Here is a 26,046-nt window from a genome sequence, read left to right on the forward strand (position 1 = left end):
ATCTCCATCTGAGTAGGATCTCTCATACCACAGTGGTTTCTATCAAATACGTAATCTACTATAAGCAACTCTTTCTAATCTCTAGGCAAGTTGACAGAAATGTAACTACTACCACTGTCACCATAGAAAAAAATATTATTGAATAATTACAACAGTAAAACCAAAGCAGCAAAACATTTGGTTCAACAACTATCAACATACACGCCACCCCACTTCCCCCCCTCCAATTTTCAGTTTCTTCAAACATAGCTATTTTTATAATCAGTATGTGTGAGAGATTCATTTTGTATCTTACACAGAAATTTACAGCCTCACCAGTACAAACCAGTTTCAAACCGTTAATGTCTATCTATCTATCTATCATCTTAGTAAAGCTTTTAGGACTCAGAAGAAAAAAACCCTATTCCACATTCTCAAAAAAATAAGCAATTCATCAATAGATCTGGAAATAGTCTTTTCCAGAAGAGAACCAGAAACAGTACTAATGCAAAAGTATAAAAATAAACCCAGAATATACAAAGGATTTTATCATAGGTTCCATGTGTGGTATACTCCCTATGTATCTCTGATAAAGCTCTTCCGATACCATATTTTCAATATTCACCTGTAAAAGATATAATAAGAAAATAGCTTGTTTAAAGAAAAGGAATTGTCATCCATCACTTTTAAATAAACGTTTTTAAATAAATCTTCAGGAACTTATAAATTGCATATTTTAATAGGTATGCTTACACTGACTTTTTCTCTGCACTTAACTGCACTTGAATAAATAAAATAAGTAACACCATATACATAGGGGTTTATAATGAAATTTGGATGTTTCCAATTCCATTGCTCATCATTGCTTTACAGTTGAAATCACTTGAATAAACTCATTGTTTTCCAGCTATTAGTAGAATCCCTCCAGCAACCCCATTTCATACAGACCTTGCAAATAGCTTTTGTACATGTTCTGAGATATAAATCTATTGCTACATAAGAAAAGGTGCTGGGATTTTTTCACAACCTTGAATGATAAAGTCCACTACAATTAAAATGCTGCGCGCAACATATTGTGCATGTCCCCTCCGCAGACAGACACAAGACCTGTGAAACAGTCTCTAGTTTCATAGCAAGCCAATATGCAAATACATTATAAATGCATTATTTATCTGATGTTTGCTAAGCCAGGTAGGGAAATGTAATTTACAGTATGAAATCCCAGATATGGATAATTTTATCTCTCGTTCTCAATTAAATTATATCATTCCCCTCATTTGAGTAGCCAGAAAAGTTTTGGTTTTCGTATTTCAAAATGGCTGAAATACACTGGTTCTTTTTTTCTCTTTCTGTAACACCATAACAGCGCAATTATAGTGTTTCTTACAAATCTTTTTAAAGGCAATAATTTGATTAAATACATGTTTTGTATATTAAGAATATTCCTCTGACATTGTTCTGCATTAAAAGCTTTCCTGTACTTGATCTCAGAGAGGAAGAGAGGGAGAAGACAGCTGCCAGATTCTTTATGCTCTCCATTTGCTTTGTACACTAAATTCCAACGGAAATAAGGTATTTTAATTGCCTATTTCCAATAGTACTATATAGGCTTTATTGTCTTTGATGTGAATATTTGAGAGCACTAGAGACAGTGGGGAAACTAGCGTGCTGTGGGATGATTACTTACATTTATCTTTTTTTACTTTTCCTAGCAAAGTGACCATGAAATGGCACTTCTGATCCCTAGATTTGTGTTTGATGTCTGCTGCCATGATGAACAAAAACTTCTCCTCTGAGAATCTAGTCCTCAAAGCAGACTTTACTAACCAAAAAGAAACAATAATCTCCTCAGTTTGGACTTTAAAAAATAGAGTGATTATTTAAAAGTCTGGATGAACTATGTCACCTCAGAGAATTCCCCAGAAAAGTTGAACTGAATGAATATTCTCTTCTGTGGTTTCCAGTTGTAGTTGTCATCTTGTGCTGTTGGGTTTTCCCCCACAGTGGACTGTCCAACATAGGAGCCAGACATGGTAGCTTATCAACCTATCTGCTAGGTTAAAGTAACTCATCGACTTCAGCTTTTTATATATTTATCTTTGTGGGTTTCTGAGGAAGATTACAAACTGAGACTTAGGCTTGCACAGCTCAGTAACTGGTTTCATAGCTCCAATACCAACTTCACAAAGTCTGTTCATGAAGAAGAAAAAAAAGATGAAGTAAATGTCCCATTTCTTTTCAGATGAAATTTTGCAAATCAGATGTCCATAAAAAACCCCTCCTCATTATCCAAACGCCCTTAATTTTAAACATTAACCCTTGTGTGCTGCAGCCAAAGTGTCCATTAGGATAAAGAAGGTTCTTCTTTAAAATGACCAGCTAATTGATTTGACTTTTCTTGTCTGCATCACTGTGCAGGCCTTGAAATAGACAAGCAGTTAAGCACATATTTATTTTCAGCATGGTAAACCTTCAGTAACCCTTTCATATGGACTGCTCACCTGCTTGCCTCAAATAACACCTCAAATATTTAACATTGAGGTTTCAACTTCAGAAAAACATGTAGGATTATTTTTGTGATTCTAATGATTTCTATTTCATTTAATTTTGATTTTATTTTTCTTTGACGCCAGTTGCTGTCTTTTAGTCCTGTTCTTTTGAGTGGCTTGGCTTTGTGACTTTGAGCACTGTTGATTAGAAGAGCAGGAAGGAGAGAAATGTGGAAAATGAAATCACTTGACACAACAGGATGAATTAATTCAAGGTGAATTTAAGTACTGACCTTCGATTTCAACTCATTCAACAGAAATGTGCATATAATTTCTTAGTAGAAGAATCAGGCAAAGAAGAATGGTGTCATCTGTTATTATTCTCTCCCTCCCCAAAATGTCAAATGATTTTCATTATTTCTTCAGACCTCTGAAAAGGTTTTGGACTGCTTAGTATCATCTTGTCATACAGGATTTCAAATCAAACTGACTCAATAATTGCCTTTGAAAACTCAGATTAGGTATGTTTTCCACTTTATTTTTAGTATTATTTTTGTGACAAAAATCCTTTTCAAGACAGGCAGATTTTCATACACTAAAAGCAAAAAGGTTGGGAGTTCAGTTTATTTCTTTTAATTTTTGATGTTTTAAAAAGGAGTGCCACTATACAAGAGGACAGGCACATTTCCCTGTTATTATTTTCTGATTGACATTTTTTTGCACAGCTCTGTTCGTTGAAACTTGCTAAACCATGGGCTCCCTAAAACAGTTATAAGAGTTAAAGAACCGTTTGGAAACCCTGTAATTGGAAAGTGTCTCTAGGTTTCAGAGTATGCAACTCAGCTATCATTGAGGTTTGCTGCTTTCATTGTACTTTAGTCTGCCAGGTGTATCTGATTCAAAAGTACAGAAACAGACTGGTTTAAACTCAGCCATTGTGTATTGTTTGTGATGTGTACATAATGAATTCTGAATGCAAATTTATGCTGTAAAGTGAAATACTGAAAACCTGTATGACAAGCAGTAGAGCTGCACAACACAAAATATGGTTTTATAGCATAAATATTCACTTCTGTCAAATATATAGGAACTGTTTCAAACAAAGCATTCTAATTATGCACAGTTTGTTACTCACTCAGTCTCAGCTATTCAGACTGCTTCCTTTGAAGTGTTTGACCTTAGCTGCAAGAACTAAACAGAAAAAGTAAATATCTGACTTGTAGGAGTAACCCCCCAATTCTGCAAGAGCAGATTATTTTCCTCATCATTTTGATATATTTAGCTCCCTAAAATGGGGAGAAATTGGTTTCTTTTCCCTGTTTGCAATAAACAAACTCAACCAGAAAGAAATGGAAACAAAGCCTGCCTGGTTATTAAAAGAGACAGACAGACAGGCAGACAGACAGACACACTGGCAATTACCTGGAATCGATACACAGAAGACACACAGGACCAGATTCTGTCTGATTTTTATGTACAGAGATACCTTCAGTGTCATGCTGCCATGTTGCAGGCTGTGACAGTAGCTGCTCCTGCATTTTGTTGAATGCCTACTGTAAGGCAAGAATATGGCCATGGGAATACACAAAGTCGCTCTGCTTCCTGTGGCACTAGACTGTGGAGATAATTGTGGGTGGACCAGACACTATGTAAGCGATACCTTTAAATTTCTAGAAAAAAAACCCAGCCCCCAAACCAACAAAAACATCACCTTACTACATGCCTAAAGATTGGCAAAGTCTACAGTTTTTCAGTGTTGTGCCTAATTTTCTGGGTAGTTAACTGCAAAGAAGATTTTAGGTACAGCTGGCACATCCAAGAACAGAAGTCCACTTTAAATGAGTTTGAAGGCGTTAATGTTAAAACATGCAGACTCACTTTCTGAAATACCAGTCCAGACACAGACTCTTAAAAATAGGTAAATGACATATAAAATTCCATCTGTACCTATAACTTACTAGAAAGAAAAGGTTTCCTATCCACTAGAGTGCAAAAGCATCCTATCTTTTATCACATTCTCATAAACGCAGGAAAATATATTGGAAATTAAAGAGACTGTGCTATATGTGTTGAAAGTCAGGAAAGCCATTTTTAACCAGTCCTTTGAAGGAGACACTGTGATACATAAGCTTTTCTCAGAAAATAATTTATTTCTGAAGAATTTGCCAACTTACATGAATTCCAAGCATCTGTTGTATGTATTACATAGTGACCATCGAGTGCTGGAGTAAGACTTAATGAAAGTACAGGCTAACCATTTTAGTTCATTTGATAACTAAAACTTCATAATATCATTACATGCCTGGACAACTTTAAATGGGATTAATACATATATATGGACAGTACCTAATAAATGGAATTTTGAACTATGTTGTCTCAGATACCCTTTGCACTAAGCTTAGATGATTATGACCACTGAATGAACTTCCCTAATTTAGCGGTCTCCAAACCATTTGTGAATGATTTGTTCAGGTCTAATTGCAGATGGTATACTGTTTCTGTGCTAAAAGACATACTTAAGTCTTCAAAGCTGTCAGACTACCTCTTTTCCGGAGAATTAAATTCAACCAAAAAATATAATAACTTAAAAATAAAAATTGAAATGCCAACTAAACCTGAAATTTAATGCTGCACTTTATGTTCTCTTCCCCCTCGTAAGAGGTTGAAGCTGCAGAAAACATTCAGGAGTTGCTCATGTGGACATTCTGTGTATATGCAGGGTTTTACTGTAAGTTAAATGTCTTCATGGTACATAAGGACTGCAGAAAAAGGCTCTGGATGTAATACTTTTTTTGCCCCAGAATCTGTACAGTAATACGGTGATTTTACACTAGCAAATACTCTCCTTTGGAAATGCTCACTTTTCAGAGGCTACCTTTTATGTGCAGAGCTACTATTACATCAAAAACTCAAATAATCCATTTTTCCTAGCAATTGCTTCCCAATTTTACATTTATTCTTTTGTTTTCCAGGCAGCTATTTCTTTTAGGCTTGATTTAATATGTGAGAGTGTGTGAAACCTTGTGCTGACAACAGCAGGAATCTAGTCAGAGAATGGGCTTTAAATTTTTATTTATGGTGCATGATTTCTCTGCTCTTTCACTACAGTTCCTGGTTACATACAATCTCATTTTCTCTTACAGAGTGCTTTCATGATCACAGGAAGTGTTCAACCACACTGTTGTTTGTGCCCCCTCTCAGCATAGCTGACACATTCATTCCTAGCAGACCATTTATTCCAATATTTATTTTTATGTGTTAGTTCCTCTCATTTTTTAATTTATTTATATATGTGCAATACTTTGGCATCATTTCAGTTACAATATTTTTTTCAATTTCTCCTCCAGATAATTCAATAGTTTCTGACTTTTGCCTCCTTTCCAGTCCCTGGTACATTCCCAAACATAAACATCAGCTGTTTCCCAGCAATATCTACTTTTTTTTTTTAATTTTCCTTTCATTTTCTCTACAGATACTTACTATATTTGTTGCCATGCCAGCTTACACCCGTGCAAATCTTCACAGGCCTTTACATTTTACACATTTTTAATTTACTTCCTTATTTTAGATATTTTAACATCTTGGCATAATTTACATCTATACAGTTTGTGCGGTTTTTTAGACAGCTGATTTGCATTAACAGTACTTTTTACCTTAATGTCACTCTATTATGATGGTCATAGAAGTTATTTTTGTATTTCTAGCATATCCACTGGGTTTCCCTCTACTAGCCCATGTATTTTCTACTCCTCTTTTCTGTGTGAAGAAAAATAGTTATTGCAGTTGGAGTCTTGTTCTAGAAATAAGTACAGGTTATTGGAACAGAATTGCTTCTACTTTGTTTTGAGTGGAATATCTGCTCCTGCTGCTAAACCCCCTCTTTATCATCTCCAACTGATAAAGTATATTCTGAGTTTTTTACTGGATTGGCAATGATGTTAGTATTTTCATCAGTATAATTGAGATTGGACTCTAGCCTTAAATCTTAACTGTACATTATGTTTTCATCTCCTACATGCAGTGCATTTTCCCCAAGACATGACCTGCCCTCTTTTCTCTTTTACTTCTTGCATCCTATTTCTTTTACATCTGCATTATACTTCACTGAGCATATGTCTTTGGATATTCATTATTTGTAAGACTTTCAGTTTTAAGATTCTTTTTCTCAGTCCTCTGCCTAATGAAAGCAAGTGATTGTTGAAACTTTCTGTCAAGATGTACAGGCCCCAGTTTTCAATTGCTTCTTTACAAACTTGACAGCACTGCCCATGGCCATTTTTCAGAATCTTCATTTTGGAAATGCTTTAATACTATGTGTTACATTATACAAGAATCCTACTGCAGTCACCACATCTTAACCATTGTCCAGAAAATTCCCTGTAATTCTAACGCCTGATCCAGAAGAAAAGGCTGAGTCAAAGAATAAAGTGTGGTATCTTATTTGTTTACAAAGCAAGTGCCAAGCAGTTATACTTGTGCTACACAGCTCAAAGAGGAAAGTAAATTTGCCTAACATATCTAGGCACACAGACATGGGAAAGTGTTAGAGGGCAACATGAAGGACATCACAAAATAATCCCTGCATCAGTTGGCCCAGACACTCCTGTAGGATAAAGAAGAATGAACAATAAAAGCCAGAATTATCCATAGCAATGGAATGGGTACACAAGTCTTGATGTGTGTAATACAGAACAGTTAAGGGTGAATTGTGGGACAATATTTCCATTGGGGGGTTCCAGTGAAGGCATGAACTGCACAAGTAAAAACATAATTCCCAATATGTTTATCTTTTTTGTCTTACATAATTCATGGCTCCAGCAACATCCAAGCTGTAGGACATTTGCGTTTTCTTCTGTTTGACTAGAGGACAGGACAAATACATGCAAATCAATGTTCTTTTTTGGTTTATTTCTGTTCGCTTGCTCTTCATTTGTCATGAAGTCAAATAGCTTGACACTTTGACAGCTGACATTATATTCTTATGGGCACAAGTCAACTGATAAATAAAATCATACCTGACTTTCACTGTCTTTCAACTAAGATTGCTTCTAGAATAAATAAATCCATGGCAGTAATTCTTACAATTTCTGCAGGTGAATTTACTCCTATATTATACAGGTACAATGCAATGTCATTCCTATACATGCCAATATTCGCTCATGTTTTTTGTGTTATAATTTTATTTTGGTAAAGGTTTAGTTGTTCCCCAATTGTTTTACAAAGTTTGCCTGGAGATGGTTTGCAAATACAAGTTGATTTTGCTAAATAGCTTTGAGGAAAAAATGGGACGTGCAAGAACTCACAGAATTGATACTTGCTATAGTATCACACAGGTTAAAAAATTCAGTTTCAGTATAGGAGATACCTGGACTGGAAAACTAGTGCCTAAAAGAATTCAAAATATATATTTCCCAACAATGCTGAAGTACTGGGTTGGAAACTGTTACTACTTTCACTTTCATTCAAATATTCTTGCCAAGACATCCTTGTCAGAATCTCCAAAGCTGTATCTACACATTATTTATGCCACAAGGTATCTTTGAGGAGGCTCTCGGTCTGCTGAAGTGAAGCAATGTTTTGGTAGCTGCACTTCCCCATCCATACATTGGATTCATAGGACTATTCCCAGATCTTATCTTGACATTGTGCAGAGCTGTGGTGGTGGGCAAGTATTCCATTCTGGGAACTTGGAAACCTCCCTGTATTTCCCAACAGAGGAATAAACCCTTTTTACTAAGAGGGATAACCATCTTATTCCCACTCTTACACAATTAAAAAGTCTGATTCCATTCTTTCCTGTATTTATCATTCCAGGATACACTGAGGTGGGTATGCTGTCAAGATCTACTTCATGTAAGGACCTGCTGAGTCAGAGAGAGGAAACAACTGTAACTAGGATGTTGTAGGGTGCATCTGAGATGGTATAAATCCTTACTCCAAGGAATGGCTTATGTAATCATAGGAAGTCACTCAAAACTATATAAAACATTTTGGGAAAAAACAGAACATCCTGCATTGCATACAGGTTCAGGATCTGTCTTCTGTTGAGAAATATATTTTTCAATTAAATTCAGCTTGAACTAAAATGATTCTTTCCTCTCCAATTTTCAGTTTCATATCTCAAACACAAAATCAGTTATTCACAGTGATTTAGCTGGAAATCCTTAACAAGGAATAAGGTACCCCAGACTTGATTGACTCTGCCACTGCACTCTAGCCCATCCTCTTGGCCTTTGCAACCCAACGCAATTCCTCTTGGCCTAATTGCTCCTTTCTCCATTCCCTTCTTATATCTCATCCTTTTCCCTTCAGCCTGTTTCACTACTTTTATTTTCTTATATAGCCTATAGAATAATTTCTACAGCTTTCCTATCACTGTAGTATCACAGTATCTTCACCCTTCCAGCCCTGTGCAATTGATGATTTTATTCTTAATCTCTTTTCTCTCTTTTTTTGCTCACGTTTCCTTTTCTTCTTCTGGTTCTTCCTCTTCTTTATCTCTCTTTTATTTTCCCTCCCCTACTGCTCTTCATCCTCTCTGGTTACCCACTTTCACTTTCTCATCACTCTTATCATTGCATTGATTTCTACCTCCTTCTCCATCCCACTCCTTTTCTCATTTTTTTCAGTTGCTTTCTCTGATGCCTCCTGGTATGCCTGGTAGCTCCTCTGCTTTAAATTCTTCTCCTCCGCTGTCTGCTTTCCAGAGTTTTAAGAAGTGATCCTAAAACCCTAGAGCCTTTATGAAATAGAGCATTTTTCAACACACTAGTTCTTTTTGTATTGCCTATTACATAGAACTATCTTCTCAAAATCGGTGCTTTGAGGAAGATGGAGCAAGAAAACAAGTTTCACTGCAGCAATCAAATATAGAACAAACTCGCACAGCTTGGAAGAATTACCCCAAATCTCTCTTTATTTTTTAATCTCTGAGAAAACATTTGCCATGGTCATTAGAATTAAAAAAGAAAAAAAAAAACTTTCTTTTTTTTTAATTTATTTTTTTATTCCCAACTGAAATTTTGGTGCCATAGACAAACAAATTTACTGGAAACCAAGCATATTCTTTCTCTTAGCACAGCCAAAAGCTGAAAAATGTTCTTGTTGTTGTTGGGACTGATATGAACACTTACATGTGGAGATGGATCTGCTCACTCCAGGATTCCAATACAGACATTGATTGTCCAAGTCATCACAAAATAATGCTATTCATTACCATTCCTGATCTTCATTAGAGCTTGTACAGCAATGGCTGAATGTAAATATATATCACTAGCAGTGTAAACAGAGTACAAGCAATGTCAATACAGTTTTCAAGTACTGCTCAGCAACACATGGAGAGTCAGCAAAATTGGAAGCTGAACTTGTAAAACTGAGCAATTAATCTTTCAGAACTAGAACAAGCAAAGGTGAACAATGCTTGCTTCTTCTCCCTTTCCTATCCCTTCCTAGAACATTTTCTGTCCCCTGATTTACCCATCAAAAGTTATTTTTTTTTAGGCTTTAAAGTGAGTAAAGAGTTTACCCTTACTCTATAAGGCTTTGATGCCATTTACTCTGTGTGATATTGCATTGCTTACAGAGCACAAAATGAATCTTCAGCAGTAGCAAACATTTTAGTCAGAATCCTGATTCTGCACTTTTCTGAGTTTGTACTGTAAAAATTACAGTAATTTGGAGAACACAGTTTTCATGCAACCTTCCTTGGTACCCAACGGGCATGTATCAGTAAAATTTTACACAAATAATAGTGGTGGGAAAATAAAGATAAATATTCATGACACCAGTACCAGATCGTTGCAGCAAGGTAGCAGTGCTGCCGAGTAAAATGAAGCACTTTCAGACAGCCCTGGCCATCCCCATGACAACCTCTGCCTTTAAGGCAGTGGAATTCTGCACTTATTCTTTTGTTTCCACTAGGGGTGACAGTTCTCCTCACATGAAAAACATGCTAGTCCTACATGGCATTCAAGATCCTGATAGACAATCTGAAAACCTGATTACCAGCATAACCTTTGTGTAGAAGCAGTAAAAATCAAAACAATTAAATTTCTGCACTAGTCTTGATCACTGAGCACCAATGTTAAGGCTTATTTTTGAAATGGGGTATAAAGTTATTGGAATGTAAAACTATTAGGTATAAGAAATGGTTGGCAGGGGGGTTGGCTGGGATTTTTTTAGGCTATTAATCACACACATTTTTTAATAAAACTAGCTTTATCTTATTGTCTCCATATTAATTCTGATCCATGCATCTCAGCAGAGTCCAATGATCTTTTTGTATGTGTTTAGTTGCCATTTACTTCAGAAATTGAAATTTAGGTATTTGGGAGCTTGCCTGAACCTGAAACAACAATTATTTACTTTCTAAATCTGTGTTTACTTAGTTTTCCAGATTAAGTCTCTCTTGGGCTGACATGATCCACAGGAGACTCAATCTGGGAAGCTGATGTCTGTGTATTGCCTTGCATGCTGTTGCACAGCTAATGTAGACAGACAAGCACCAAACATGGTGGTGTCAACAGCCTTTTGCATAAATTGATGACAAGGAGGCTTATACACGGCATAAGAGACCTGAGTTGTAGAACCATTTTGAAGCTCTTTAACTGATATACCCACTAAGTTATGCTAAAAAGAGGGTCCTTTCCCCATTGTCATCATCACTCTTTTTCCTCTGGCCACAAACTGGACTAGATTAATAGGATTAGAGGAAGCTGCTCTCTTTTCCCTGCTCTGTTCAACCTCCCCTTTGCTCCCTGTCTGCCTCAGAATAAGGAGTAAGATTCCCTTTGCTCAACAATTTCTTCATCCTTCTGATTATTATGCGTAAGATGAGAGCATAGCTGGCTCTAGTGTTATCTGTTTTAAAAAAAAAAACAGCCCCCTTCTACTGTGACTTTTATTTCAGGAGAGATCCAGGTAAAGTAAATCCTAAGGGGAGAAAGGTATCTAATAATACCTATGATATTTCTTTACCTTCAAGAGATCCCTGTACCTTCAAAAGGGAGAAGTGATCTTCAAAGGATTGTTTCAGGATCATTTTCTGGATGTCTCCATATCTAATAACATCTTAGATAACTGAGGTCACCCACATATCTTTCCCCCTCTACAAGAACAGACAAATAGTAGTCTAAACAATGTATGCTATTATTCTGTTGTTGTATATATAAAGTATTTTTTTGTTTGTTTGTTTGTTTTTCCCTTTAAAATAGCAATTTTGGCGCATTCAATGGTCTTCTGCATAAGGCATCAGGACATCTGGATTCTGTCCAGGTTTTTCAGAATCAATACAAATTGATCAATATTGATTCTCAGTGGATTAACAAAGTAACAATAAAGCCAACACTTTTAAAATCTTATATAACTGATAAAAGGGCAACTTGGTACAAAGATATTCTTGCATTTGTTTTGAAGAGTTGTGACAACATGAATTAAATGACTCAGACCATCCAGCTTAAGCAGAAAGGCAAAAATATGTCCATATCCAGAAATAAGCCAGGGTTTACCTTTCCTTTTATTATAGTTATAAGTCATACCACTTAATACTTAGTGATATTAGAGCAATTCAAAAAGATGTACACTCTAGATATCCCTCTCTCAGAAATGAAAATAACTATGATTTTATAGGCAGCTTAATTAGATCATGATCATGATTAGTTCATGTAGGTTATAGAAAAAGCACAGGCTCCTCTCAGTGAGAAGATCTGGCGGTCATAAAATTATTAAAAGAGTTGCTCCTTGTTAATTAAACTAAATGAAGACCATATCATATTTCTAATAAGAACAATAAATTATTTAAATATTGTATCTTTTATGTTGCAAATATTATTGCCATTTTAATTACATGTTGTCATTAATAAAATACATAAAGGAACACTTAAGACTTGGAGTTTTTTGCAGCTTCTGAGTTTCTGCACATTTTATAGCTGTATCAAGGTCATCAGCTATCAGATAATGCAGCTAAAAACTGATTTCTGAATAGTTTCCTGCTGTGCTTGATGTCATTTTCTGTCCTTACAAAAGACAAGAAACGCCAGGAAGAAGGTAAAATTTCTTTTTTTCAAAAGATTTTTTCTTTTTATGTCCTATTGTTGCCATTTTTTAACTTGCAGATTCATTTATCTAATGATCAACCCAGAAGAAAAGTCATTCTTGAGTTTTATGTTCTTCTCTACAAACCTAATGTATATATAACTGACAATGCCTTTTTCAATTAGTAGCTTCATGTACTGAGCAACAAAAATTTCAAAAACCTTTTAAGTGTTTGCTTTTTTTTATTTTCCTTGTGTTGCTTTGGTGAAACTATTGATTTGAGGTTTGATTTTTCTCATCTCATTCAAAGAAAACACAAAAAATTTCTCTGTAGTAAAAAGGCATTGATCCCCAAAGACTTATAAAAGCAATATTTGAATTTTAGTTGGTCAGGAAGCCAAAAAATAATGCATGAAGTAAAGAAGTGATAATTTTATGTTTAAAAGGAGTAAGTCAAAAGCTCATAAAGACATTGTCTTTTTTCTTGTGTCCTCTTCCTTCTGCAGGACATGTAAACCTGATACATCCCTTTCATTACATCAACCCTTGTAGCGTAGCACCTTGCTAACAATAAACTTGCATATACTCTCCTGCAGAGATGGAATCAACTGCAAAGTCAGAACATGGAACAAGACTAATTTAAGTCACCATCTGGAAAATGTTTATTTCACAAGTTATTTTTGTTGCTAATTAAACAAGTTATCCTAAACCCAAAAGCTGTGAGTAGAATACTAGAAGAGTGGTAGTGACTCCTGGGGAAGGACAGCAACACTTAAATGGCTATATGACAAGAAGTAAATGTAAGATAAAGGACTTGTGAAATATTTGAAGCAACTATAAGAATTAAATCATGTAAGTGTCTTTAAAGTCATGCTAGGGAGCCATAGAAAAGAAGAAAGCAACAATATGAGTTTTGCAAGAAAACTGGTAGGCTAAGATAGACAACCGCCTTATTATACTCCAGAATATATATAAATTAACTCCACAGCAGGCTAAGACTTGCATCGTCCAGGAACACTCATTAAGAATATTCTAAGCATACATTTTATCTATCAAGAAAAGGCTAGTTTCAATTTTTTTCTCCAACTTAAGTGCTTCAGAGATGAGTTATGCTGTTAGACAAAAGCACTGTGGCTCACTCATGTGACAGATAATGTTTTCTATGGATGTCTTTTGGAGTATGCAACAGTGAATATATTTCAGTGTACATTTCAGGAGGTGTAGTATCTTGAAGATATACACTTGTAATAGCATTTGATGTAAAAATATCTCTCCTGCATACCAGCAATTATGGGGATGGGGGAGAGGAAGGGGAAAGGAGGTAAAGGTAGTGAGGAAAAGGGAGAGAAAGAAAGGAAGGAAAGGCAGAAGGGAGCACTACAACTTACCAGAACTGTGTTTAAAAACCTTGGTTTTTTTCTCCATAATGTTGACTGATCAGTGGAAAGTGAACCACTATTCTTAAAATCAGAAACAGCATTCATTATTAAAAAGACCAGCCAAGAAGAAAAAATGCTGCGTATTGAGGTAGTTCAGCAGATAATGGACCTCCTGATTTCATGCAAATACAGGGGTTCATTTGATCTGTAGGGAGACAGGCCATTATTAGGACAGGAAAGAATAATCTCACTAATAAAAATTTAAACAGATTGGAATGGGTGGGAAATTCCCACCCACTCAACCCACATACACACACGCCCCGCCCACCTCGTGTCCCATCCCCACACCCCCCCACCCCCCCAGTGCTATATGCATGTAGAATGTTGAAAGTATCAAAACAAAACCACCAGGGAATATCAGCTGACTATGAAAAATGGGAAACAGAACAAGTGGAAAACATTAGGATCTTAAGGAACTTCACTCAGTAATTTGGACAATCGTTCAATATTTATTTTGTAGCTTCACCAAGCCAGCTGGGATTTGATGGGACTTGACAAGTTATGCCTGACAATATTTGACATGGGATTTCCATTACATTTAGACAAGGTATGAGTCTTATTGTAGCCAGAATGCAATGATAGAAGTGCGGGCATCAAACTACATGCAATCAGCTGTAGTGGCAGTGTACACACAATTAAATATTCAACATGGTGACAGGTTGTCGCATGCCGGCCTGAGACCGGAGCATGGTTCTGTTTGTATACTTGGGAACAGAATTAAGACTCAAAATGGAGTCAAGAGCCAAGGAACTTTATTTGCCCAACAATCAATCTGCGAATGCAAAGGGAGAGAGAGCATGAGATAAAGAGAGAGAAAGGAAGGAAAGAAAGAAGGAAAGAAAAGGAAAGAGTTCAAAGCAACGGCTACCACCCCGGACCTGCGGCGTCCCGACAGTCCGATTTGTTTTCAAGTCTGGTGGGGGAACGTTCTGTCCGATGTTAGTTGGTTCCGTTTTTTATAGAGTCGTTACAAGCTGTTCTGCTTAACCACACCTTCCACCCGGCAATGCTGTACATGCCCAACATTCCTCAGGGGTCTCCAGGCACTTTGACCCCCCTGACCCCAAGTCTGGGCACATGCACAGGGGTTACATGCCCAACATAACCCACGTCTGGGAATATGCACGGGGGTTGTTTACGTTTTGCGGGATCAGTCTCCCTCATTGCTCCATGGCGTCAGTCGGTCTCCTAAATCTCTGCGGTGGCAGCGGCATTATCTTCTTGCCTTAAATGTCTTCTGTGGCAGTGGTGATATAATTCACTGTGGTGATGGCATGAGTTTCCTGCCATGGCATGAGCTGAGACAACACATCTGCTGTGGTGATGGTGGGTCTCACCGGCACAGTTTCTCAGACCACCCTGTGGCTCAACATTGCTAACTTACGAATTGTTCTCTGCGGTGTCATGAACAACAGAGTAGAGAAAGGAGGAAGGAATAGAGATAACATGTAACCCGGTTTCATGGTCTCTGGTTTCAGGAGGAGAAGAAGAAGAAGAAGAAGAAGAAGAGGAAGAAGAAGAAGAAGAAGAAGAAGAAGAAGAAGAAAAAGAAGAAGAAGAAACAAAAAGGTTACAAGGGCAATTACAAGGTGTGCATTTGCAAGGCCAAGTAATAAGTATCATAATAAAAATTACAGCAATAGTTAGCAGAACAAAGGTTACAAAATGAATTGGTACAAGAACATACAGGTATTCTATTATTTCCCGTGAATTCAACGACATAAAGCAAAGCGATTGCAGTCCACACGGTCTGCTGCCCTACTCTGCCAAAGTTGGGGTCAGGATACGCAGTAGGAAAATAGATTTCCATGACCCGTTAGCTTAATGCACATGTACCGTCTGGGTCTGGAAACTTCTGTTGCAAATTTAGGTAAAATAAAATAAACAATAACACTATACAATCTGTATTACTGATGGTGTAGTTTGGTGCACAACACAAATAGTTATAAATTGTGTCTTAGCTACTACATGTTGAATCAAATGTGTAAAGCATGGAATGATACATGGAAAAACATCAGCATAGCAAGATCACATAACAAATAATTTTTAAAAATAAACATTTTTTAGCATATATAAGGTTTCTTTGTGGGGATTGAGTCAAGAGCTAGGAGGTAGGCATTTTAAAAGCATAAATTTTCATGCCCTTTTAAGGCTGGGTCCAAATTGTGGCTGCGCATGTGTTTTGCGGGTTCTTCATTGTGTAGGTGAGCCTTAAGTTTGGTCAGGGTGTTAGCCTGAACCTTGACCAGGAGGGTCACGGACCAACTTGCTTGTCTTGCCACAATCAATCCTTGCCCTTTTGAAAAGATGGGAGCAGGAGATGACATAATGCATGGCTTTGCTGTTTGGACTTTGCATTTTTGTGATTATGGCAACCATCAGTATGTGTCTCTGTGAGTGCTTTTGGTCACGCCGGTACAGGAAAGTGTGATCCCCTCCTTGCAATTCTTCCTGAGTAGTGGGACTCATGGAATACCAAAACAAAGTGTGGGAGATCATTGTATAAACAAAAGAAAAATGTTAATCTCCAGCAAAGTTACCATGTGACCTGTTATTTGTTCCTGTTCATCTTCATCACCTTGTGAAGAAAACACCAAGGACCAGACACAGAGTATTATGGAGGAAACAGAGGAAGTTACCACCCCAACATTATTCAGGACTGTGCTGGACTCACAAGTGAAAAAGTCTCTGGGTTTTTTGTGTCACATAAGGCTTTGCTGGTTTGTTATTGCGTTATCCAGTTTTTTGTTTGTTAATAAATTGTTATATGTTGTTTACTGGCTGTTGAGTAGTTCACTGAATCTGTGTCCAACACATGGTTTTCAAATTAAATCAAAAGGGTTGGGTAATATATATATATAATAATAACTTATAAAAGAAAACTAAAATAGTGATTATAGCTATATGTTCTACAAATACTATAGTTTCTTAACACATTCTTTTTTAGCACACGTCACTATCGTGGCTAGACTATAGGGATTTTGCATGTGCAGTCTTTCCAGAGAATGTTACAGTACTTTCTGTGGGGTTTAAAATTGCACATGCATGTGCTCAAAAGCATACATGGATCATTGATGTAGTAAAACATGGCTACCGAGTGCCCAGATGAAATCCCAGACCCGTTTCCCGAGCTTGCCACTCTGATAAGTTTGCTAACGGTAACATGTATGGCACTATGGCCAAACGATAGGGCTTTGCTTTCAGTGTAATGTTTTCTCACCATTAGATTGCCATGCCACTTGCGGGGGAGGAAAGGTTTAGAGTGCTCATTTCGCCTTCTGAGCATTCCATAAGGTGGGTATTTTCAAAACGTTTAACCTATATGGTTAATCTTAAAGGGGATCAAACCCTTCTTTTTCTTGTTGTTTAGGCAGAGGGTCCGTGTCACATGTCAAGAACTTATGGCTGAGGTGGAAAAATATAAAAGGCATTACAACATCCTCGTCTATGCTTTTCTGGCAGTTTCTTTGCTGTTTTATTTTTATTTTTAACCAGTCTACATTGTTATATGAATTGTTAATAGGTAATTATTGTTATTTATTCCAATATATGTGTAATATATATATACCTATTAAATAAAAATTAAACATATAATATAACAATGATACACTAAACAACCTATAAATGTTAACAAGGCAAATACTGATGAAGCCACACAGACAATCAGCATCTTCATATGGGTGTTTCTTTTTTTTAGGCGGGCTCCAGAGTCCTCACCTGGAAAAGAAAAGAAAAACAGACTCTGTTCCTTCAAAGGAACTGGAAGTAAATTCTTATTAGAAGGATGGAGTAATCCACCTGGTGTTGATTTTATATTCTTTTCCATGAGCATCTTTGGCTTTCCAAGCATATTTATTAAGAGGTTCTGTGAGCATGAAAGGAACAGCTACAATGGCTGGCATTTCTACTAACACAGGCTGTCCAGGACAAAAACCTCCTTCTCCAGGAGTACTGAGAGTCTAAGACTTTGGGGTCGAAGTCGGGGGGTTAGGACAAGAGGCATTCAGTCGGGGACATCCATTTATTCCCCAGCAATCATTAACTCAGGTAACTGCATCTCAAAGGCGTTCCACCCAATGTGGCTTGTGAGGTTTCAGAAATCATTTTAAGAGTCTATTAGTTTGTTCTACTATCCCATTAGGTTGGGGATAATATGGGTGTGGAATACCCACTTGATTCCCTCTTCCCTCGCCCACTCCTGCACTTTAGCAGCAGTAAAATGACTGCCATTGTCTGACTGAATAGAATCAGGTTTGGGGAGGAAACTAAACCAAATTTTCAGAGCTCACACTGTATTTTCCCCAGTCACTCGTGGAAATGCTTCGGCTTGAACTAGGCCAGAAATCACTTCCATGCCTACTAATATGTACTGCTTCTGTCAGAAAGGTCCGATGTAATCTATCTGCCAAGTTTCCCAGAGACACCTTTTATCTCTCAAATGAAGGGGGGAATCTTCCATAGGCTGTCTCTCTAGTCGGAGCCTGCATTGTTCACAAGCTGAAATACAGGCTTTGCAAGTTTCCCCGAGTGACAGGCAAACCTCTGGCATGTGCCTCTTTGTATAAATCATTAGACCCTTAATGACCACCCCTAACGGGTAGCCATTCCAAAAGTCTGTCCCAATTTTGCCCGGTTTGATTTTCCTGCTGGAAAGGGGCAATTCTGGCCAGCTCATCTGCCCTATTATTCCATTCACCTGCCAGAGTGCCCCTTTCCTGGTGAGATGGTACCCATGCTACCGCAACATCCCCATAGATTTTTTGCCATGCTGACACTCAGTTTACTTCCCAGTTATTCTGTTCCCAGAAAAGGAGCCACTCCGTGCATCTTTTGAACGCTGCAAACGTGTCAGTGTAAATGTACACCGGAGTCTTAGCCCCTTCCTCGCTATTAAACACACTGCACACTGCCACTAACTCTCCCACTTGGGCACTGCTCTCACCTCTGGTAATGATTTCCCTGTTAGCATCTACATTAATCGCTACAGCTCGGTATCTCTTTTGTTTATCTCTCTCTTAGCTGAGGCATCCGTAAACCACACATTCCGCAACTCCGCCAAAAAGCAGGAGCGATCTGCAGGAGCGGTCTTTACCACAGAAGGGGGAGGGGTATCCTCCTCCAGGGAATTTGTTACTTCCTCTTGGATGTTTAACTGGTTAGAGGTGCCTTCAGTGACAGTAAAGACACTACAATAGTGTTCAATCTTAGCATACCATTTTCTCACAGTATCTCTTTGTGCCACCCGTTTGGGGGGCGGGGGGGGGTGGGGTGGGTGGGGGTGGGGGTGGGGAGGGTGAGGAGTTCCTGCTAACACAGGTTTAATTACCTTAAAAGGTCCCCTTAAAATTAGAGGCTATTGCCGTATGTTTCGCTCTGCTTCTCTGAGAGCAACACTCACTACAAACAATCCTTTTTCCCAATTAGAGTATAGTTTCTCAGCATCCTTAAAGCTCCTGGAGTAAAATCCAGTTGGGTGGGTAGGACCTTCTGGTCCTTTTTGCCAAAAATGAACTGACAATCCTGAGTGTGCAAACTCCCACTCAATCTGGACAGGGTCAGTGAGGTGAATAGGACCCGAAGCCTGGTGGGTGTTTGCTTCAAACACCAAAAGCGGTAACTCTTCATCATGGGCTGGAGCCCATTCCCAAACTGTTCCTTTTCGCAGCAGGTCATATAAGGGCCGTGCAATTATTGCAAAGTCTGGGATGTGTTTTCTCCAAAAGACCAATAAGCCTAAGGTGTGCTGCAGCTCCTTTTTATTTTCTGAAATTTTTACCTGCTTTAGTGTAACTTTAACATTCACCCACTCCCCATACAATGCCCCAGTGTGGCCAGTTCATAAATCAAATGGGAAGTGGAGGCTGACTGTAGATTATCCTCCAGAGGGTGTACTGAGGAATACAGGCTGAACCTCCTCTCTACCATATCCCTAAAAATTTCACTTCATTTGCAGCAGTTTGTGTCTTTTCCTCTGGTATCTGGAGTCCCAGAGTGCTGTATAATCTTTCCTTGTGTCACCTGTACTGGAATAATTTCATCCCCTCCTATCAAAACATCATCGATCTATTTATAAACTCTAACTCCTGGTTCCAGGAGAATGTGGGCTAATTCTTGTGCCAAAGCATGATGTGCTAAGGTGGGAGAATGTTTATATCCCTGAGGGAGGCAAGTAAAGGTATGCTGTTGTCCCTCCCATGTGAAAGCAAAACGATCACGGTCCTCTTCTTGCAGGGGAACCATGACAAACATATCTTTCACACCAGTTGTGGCCATCACTGGATGAGCCTGTTCCTGAATGAGTGAGATTAGCTCAGCTATATTAGGCACTGCTGCTGTCAAGGGACCAGTGTTTGCATTAAGTGGACGATAATCTACAGTCAGCCTCCACTTCCCATTTGATTTACGAACTGGCCACACTGGGGAATTGTATGGGGAGTGGGTGAATGTTAAAATGCCCTGCTGTTTAAGATCCTCAATCACAGGAGCTGTCCCCTCCCGGGCCCCTAATGGCAAGGGATAGGGTTTCACATTAGTCATCCTGGAAGGGGGGAGGGTAGGTGCTGCTTGCAACAGGCACACTTCTGCCCAGGACGTTTCAGCTAGTTCTCTGATCTAAGGAATGCCAAAGGACCATGAATTCCCCTGGGTATCATACCACTGTCTGTCCTTCAGTATATCTATGCCCAAAAAGATTTGTTGGAAAAGGACCTATTGCAACCTTGGTGTTACCTGGGTCTTCCTCCCCAGGCAACCATAACGTTACCAGGGCCATAGGTACTGAGTTTTCCCTAAATCATTTAAGACAATTAGGTTTTTAGAGGAAGTCAAAATTCCACATTGCTCCACCTCACTCTCCATCAGTGCAGTGATTTGTGCTCCTGTGTCAATTAAAAAGGTTACTATTTTTTTTCCACATTCCTACAGCCACTGTAATCATTAAATCTCCTCCCAAATTTAAGCTAAGTTGCCTGGTAAACATTCACCCTCCGTTCCCCACCACCACCTTCGGGGGGCATGGAGGATCTAGTTTCCCATTGCCCTCTTTACTTCATCAGCTTTTTCCCCGATGCCTGTTGATGGTGAGGTGGGGCACTAGGGGTTGGCTCAAAACTAACTTTGTGCCCTGACAATATCTATACAAATTTCTCCAACTTCTGGGTCGGGAGCCCATCCATTAGATCCTGGGGAATACCCCTCTGGAGCCCCAACTGCCACCGTTCCTGTTGGCTTAGGGGTCTTCCTCCCCCAGGATCAGTAAATCGGACCAATTTAGAATTCTGACTTCTCTGAGCCTGTGCTAACCATCCCTCAGCTTCTCCCACAGTTCGTACAGCTCTCGTTTCAGGTCTTTGCCAGGATCCACCAACGGGACCATATTTTCTCCCAAAGTTAATTAGCTCTTAGGCAACTTCCCCCCATGTAACTCTGTTTAATATGGGAGTATTTTGTATCTTCCCCTGTAGCTGGATCCCAATGGCTTTTAAAGAATCAGGAAGTCCTTGAATTAGAGGAGTCATTCATTCTGGGTCCACAGGCATCATCATGGGAGAGCCCTGGCGAGATTCAAGCCTTCTGTCATACATCATCTGCAGACAAGCTGCCTTTTGTACACTTTCTACCAGCTGATCCATTATACCTGTTATGGCTAGGGGGTCCCCCCTCTCTGAAGGGTTCAGTCCCTCGGCCCAGTACGCTGCCCTCTGTGTTAATGACCACGGGGTCTGATGATTACCAGTAGTTAAAAACACACCTGGACCGCAGTATCCTTCTGCTTCCTTCTCTGACAACAAAATCCCATCCCCTCCTGACAAGGACACTTTCCAAACACATTCTGTTTCAGATTCCTTTGAAGTCCTTGCAAAATCCTTCCTTAATTTTGCTAACTCGGTTGCTGTAAACCGAGACTTTTTAGTAACTGTTTGGGGACAAGTGTCATTGTCTGTCTCTTATATATATTCAGTCTTAACTAGGGGATACATGTGAGGAGGGTTTTCTGCTGCCTCTTTTGCTCTCTGTAAATCCCCCTAGGGATATATTTGTCTAATCCCTTTCTCTGTTGACTTCGACTCTACCTCCCCAAATGAGTCACTTTCTTTCCACAATTCTTCTCTTAATGCTTCTTTTAACAAAGCGTTCTGGTTTCTCTCCTGCTCTAATAGCTGTTTTGTCTCCTCTAACTGCTCTCTCAGTGTTTTAATTGCCATTTTCAAGGAATCTACGCATTATCTTGACACAATCTTTGCCACCTATCTTCCATGGCTGCTGCCAAACTTGCTCCTAAAACTGCACAAATTATGGATTTTCCCTTCCCAGGCCTAACTTTAGCCTCCTTCTGCAATATCATGTTCCTATCCACCATGCTCTGCAGTCGGAACCACTGATTTTTTGCCCTTCGCGCCCTTGGGGAGCTAGGCGAGCATGATAGGTTCCCCAAAAGTCATCCAGTTTATATAAATCTCCACCCCATACTTCAGTGGGGGAAACATCGCAAACACCTCTAGAAGTGTGCGAACCCATTTCACCAAAGAGGGGTTATTTCGTCCTGAGAGGGCCTCACTGTCAATTCTCTACTACTTCTCCCCCACTTCACTCTTAGAAGGTCACACCTTTAAACTTCTTTAAGAGACTTGTCTCTTGTTCAAGTCTATCACTTTGTCTGTCTCTGGCTGTCTTCCCCACGGACAAACAGAACTGTGGATATGGACTCCACACTCACTTTGTACCAAGCTACACTTCAGGCACACACACACACACACACACAAGTCTCTCATAAAGAACCTGGCACTTTCTGTGTCACTGAGAATCCTGTCCATGACGCCAATTAAAATGTCGCATGCCGGCCTGAGACCGGAGCGTGGTTCTGTTTGTATTCTCAGGAACAGAATTAAGACTCAAAACGGAGTCAAGAGCCAAGGAACTTTATTTGCCCAACAATCAATCTGCGAATGCAAAGGGAGAGAGAGCATGAGATAAAGAGAGAGAAAGGAAGGAAAGAAAGAAGGAAAGAAAAGGAAAGAGTTCAAAGCAACGGCTACCACCCCGGACCTGCAGCGTCCCGACAGTCCGATTTGTTTTCAAGTCTGGTGGGGGAACATTCCGTCCGATGTTAGTTGGTTCCGTTTTTTATAGAGTCGTTACAAGCTGTTCTGCTTAACCACACCTTCCACCCGGCAATGCTGTACATGCCCAACATTCCTCAGGGGTCTCCAGGCACTTTGACCCCCCTGACCCCAAGTCTGGGCACATGCACAGGGGTTACATGCCCAACATAACCCACGTCTGGGAATATGCACGGGGGTTGTTTACGTTTTGCGGGATCAGCCTCCCTCATTGCTCCATGGCGTCAGTCGGTCTCCTAAATCTCTGCGGTGGCAGCGGCATTATCTTCTTGCCTTAAATGTCTTCTGTGGCAGTGGTGATATAATTCACTGTGGTGATGGCATGAGTTTCTTCCCATGGCATGAGTTGAGACAACACATCTGCTGTGGTGATGGTGGGTCTCACCGGCACAGTTTCTTACACAGGTACATAAGCAACATGAGTTATGAAGATGGTGTAGTTTTGGTTGCTTCTTTGCCTGATAAGTAGTACAATTTAACAAAATAGATTTTATATAAATTTGCTACCATGTTTGTAAAATTAAAAAGACTTATTACAGGAACATTACAGCAGTAGTGGTCGAAGGGGAAAGCTTGAGCAAGACAAAGAACTTTGTACCTATGTTCAGACGTTGACTTAGATAGCTCATATAAAGTTAATATTTCAAAAAGATTAGACATGGTAAGAATATCTATAGCATGCATACTGAAAAGCTGGAAAAGCAGAAGCAATCTCAAGAACAAAAATTATGTTTCAAAGGCAGTAGCTTGGGCACCAACTAGATAAATTTGTAAGACTTCCAACCTTAAAAAAGAGAAAGACTCAATTGACAGAAAAGCACAAAATGCATTATTTCTGAAAACAAGCATATCACAAAAATAAACTAAAAGATTGAATAAGACCTAATCAATATAATTAAGAGTATGAAATGCAACTTTCTGTAGCTATGTGCTTGGAAGGTACCACTTCGAGAAATTATTCATCCAAAGATGCATGGAAGGAAGAAAAAGGAAGAGAAGACTATTGACTGCTTGGAGGTAAAGGAGTTAGAGAAATTGGTATAAGTGAGATTGAGGAAAACAAATGTAGCAATGGGAAGGTATATGCTATTTGTGCAATCAAACTGTGTGTGCAGTGACTGTCAATTTGGGGACAGCTGTATGTAATAGTAAAAATAATAGAAAACATACTTCAAAATAGCACTGACAAAATTGTGCCAAAAGTCTCACTGTCGTGTTGGGCAGTTGGTATTTTGTTTTTAAAATGTCCATCTTACAGCTGTGATACTTAAAGCTTCTGGGTACCAGTGTTGTGTTTGTCATAGCTGATATAAAAGAAGGTGTAACAAGGCAAAATTTCAGTACAACCTAAGACATCAGAAGCAAAGGAAGGGATGTTTGTTTGTTTGTTTGTTTGTTTAATATTTATTTGTTTATTTATTTTAAACAAATATCATTACATCAACAGAATCTGATTCTCTTAGGAAGAGTAAAAGGCTTATTGGGGGAAAGTAGGAAAAATAATTAAGTTAAATCTATTACAGAACAATCCACTTTGAGTTTAAACATCTTGTCTTGTTTAGCCACAAGGATTGAGGTGAGCATGTGCCCAAACTATACATCTGGATTAGGCAGGAACTATCATGTATTAAATATGATAGAAACTCATCTCAGAACATCTTGGGTTTTTTGTTTTTCACTAAAGAAAATGACAGATCTGATTTTTTAATTATTTTTTATTATAATATATTTTTTACATTCAGCCAAGAAAATTCTGTCCTTTCTACATAGGAGGTTTAATTGTGTGAAAAGAATGGCACTTATTTCACTTCAGTTTGATTCTGTTGTTTTAAAACAAGTGTGTTAAAAACACCAGCATCATGCAAGCCTTGTATGAGTCACCATTTATAAGTAGTTGCACTTAGAAAATAACAAAAAGCCTGTTCTGTTCTGTGCATTTTCACAGCAGACTAGCACTTTTTTCAAATAGACTAGCATCTCAGGAGAAGAGTACTTTGTCTCCATGACACCTTGAAATATCCCGTTACCATAGTACCCACAATTTTAAAAGCTTGGTCATTCCAAATATATTAGCAGGAGCATGAAGGAACCAATCCAGAATGTATTTAAATGCTCCAGTATCCTATTGTTCCAGTAATAACAAGTTTTTATCAGATAGCAAGGGCTTTGTTTAATAACTTTGTCAGATTGTTTCCTTTGTAGTATCATGTATGAAAAAAAATGAATTACATGATGAAAAAGATAAGCAATAAGTTCCCTTTGAGGATATTTATAGGTAGTTTTTAAAGCACATCAGCTCAGAAAACCAAAATAATTCTTTGTTTATCTGTTAAATTCTTCCCTAACAAATATTTCAAAGGGTCTGTCTACTAAATCTTTTACAGATAGCTATAAGCAGAGTGCATCTCTCAAACAGTCAGAGGCTATAGATATTTCTGAAGTTTCCTATGCTAGTTGGAGCTATTAATTTTCAGATCCAATAACTAATTACTTAATTTTTTATTAGCTACTTTTTGCTTTTTTACTTCAATCCCCATAGTAACATCTTGCAAAAGGACAAAACCATTTGATTGAAAAGAATGTGGGATATACTTCAGAATGGTGATTATAAGTTGAGAGGTGATAACTCTGGACAGCTGCCCGGAAAAAAGAAAATAGGATCCTGCAGACTTGGAGACAAAGGGCAATGAATAGGAATACCAAAAAAACCAACATACTGAATGGATGCAACTGTTAGAGAAAGTAGTTAAGTAATGGTCTAGCATCCATACTTTAAAAAGCATAATGAAAGATTTAAGTTAGTGAAGAAAAGGCATTGATGGATAATGTACTGTCTTAAAGAAAACCTTTATAGTGAAAGTTATAGAAAGCTTGATATGTTTGGATTATCAAAGAGAAAGTAAAGATAGGTTTCAAATATTTTAAATTAGTATCTTCACAGAGCCTTCACCAACAATGATTATTTAAAGGAATTCAAGATATGTTAGT

The 26,046-nt window shown here is 38.4% G+C and overlaps 1 pseudogene; it reads right to left on the reverse strand.

Annotated features, from left to right (window-relative positions):
- Window positions 1-21,072: 21,072 nt before the first annotated feature.
- On the reverse strand, window positions 21,073-22,752 carry LOC130145928 (uncharacterized; annotated as a pseudogene).
- Between the last annotated feature and the right edge of the window lie 3,294 nt (window positions 22,753-26,046).

The sequence above is a fragment of the Falco biarmicus genome, chromosome 3 (assembly GCF_023638135.1).
Source record: "Falco biarmicus isolate bFalBia1 chromosome 3, bFalBia1.pri, whole genome shotgun sequence".
Lineage (NCBI taxonomy): Eukaryota > Metazoa > Chordata > Aves > Falconiformes > Falconidae > Falco > Falco biarmicus.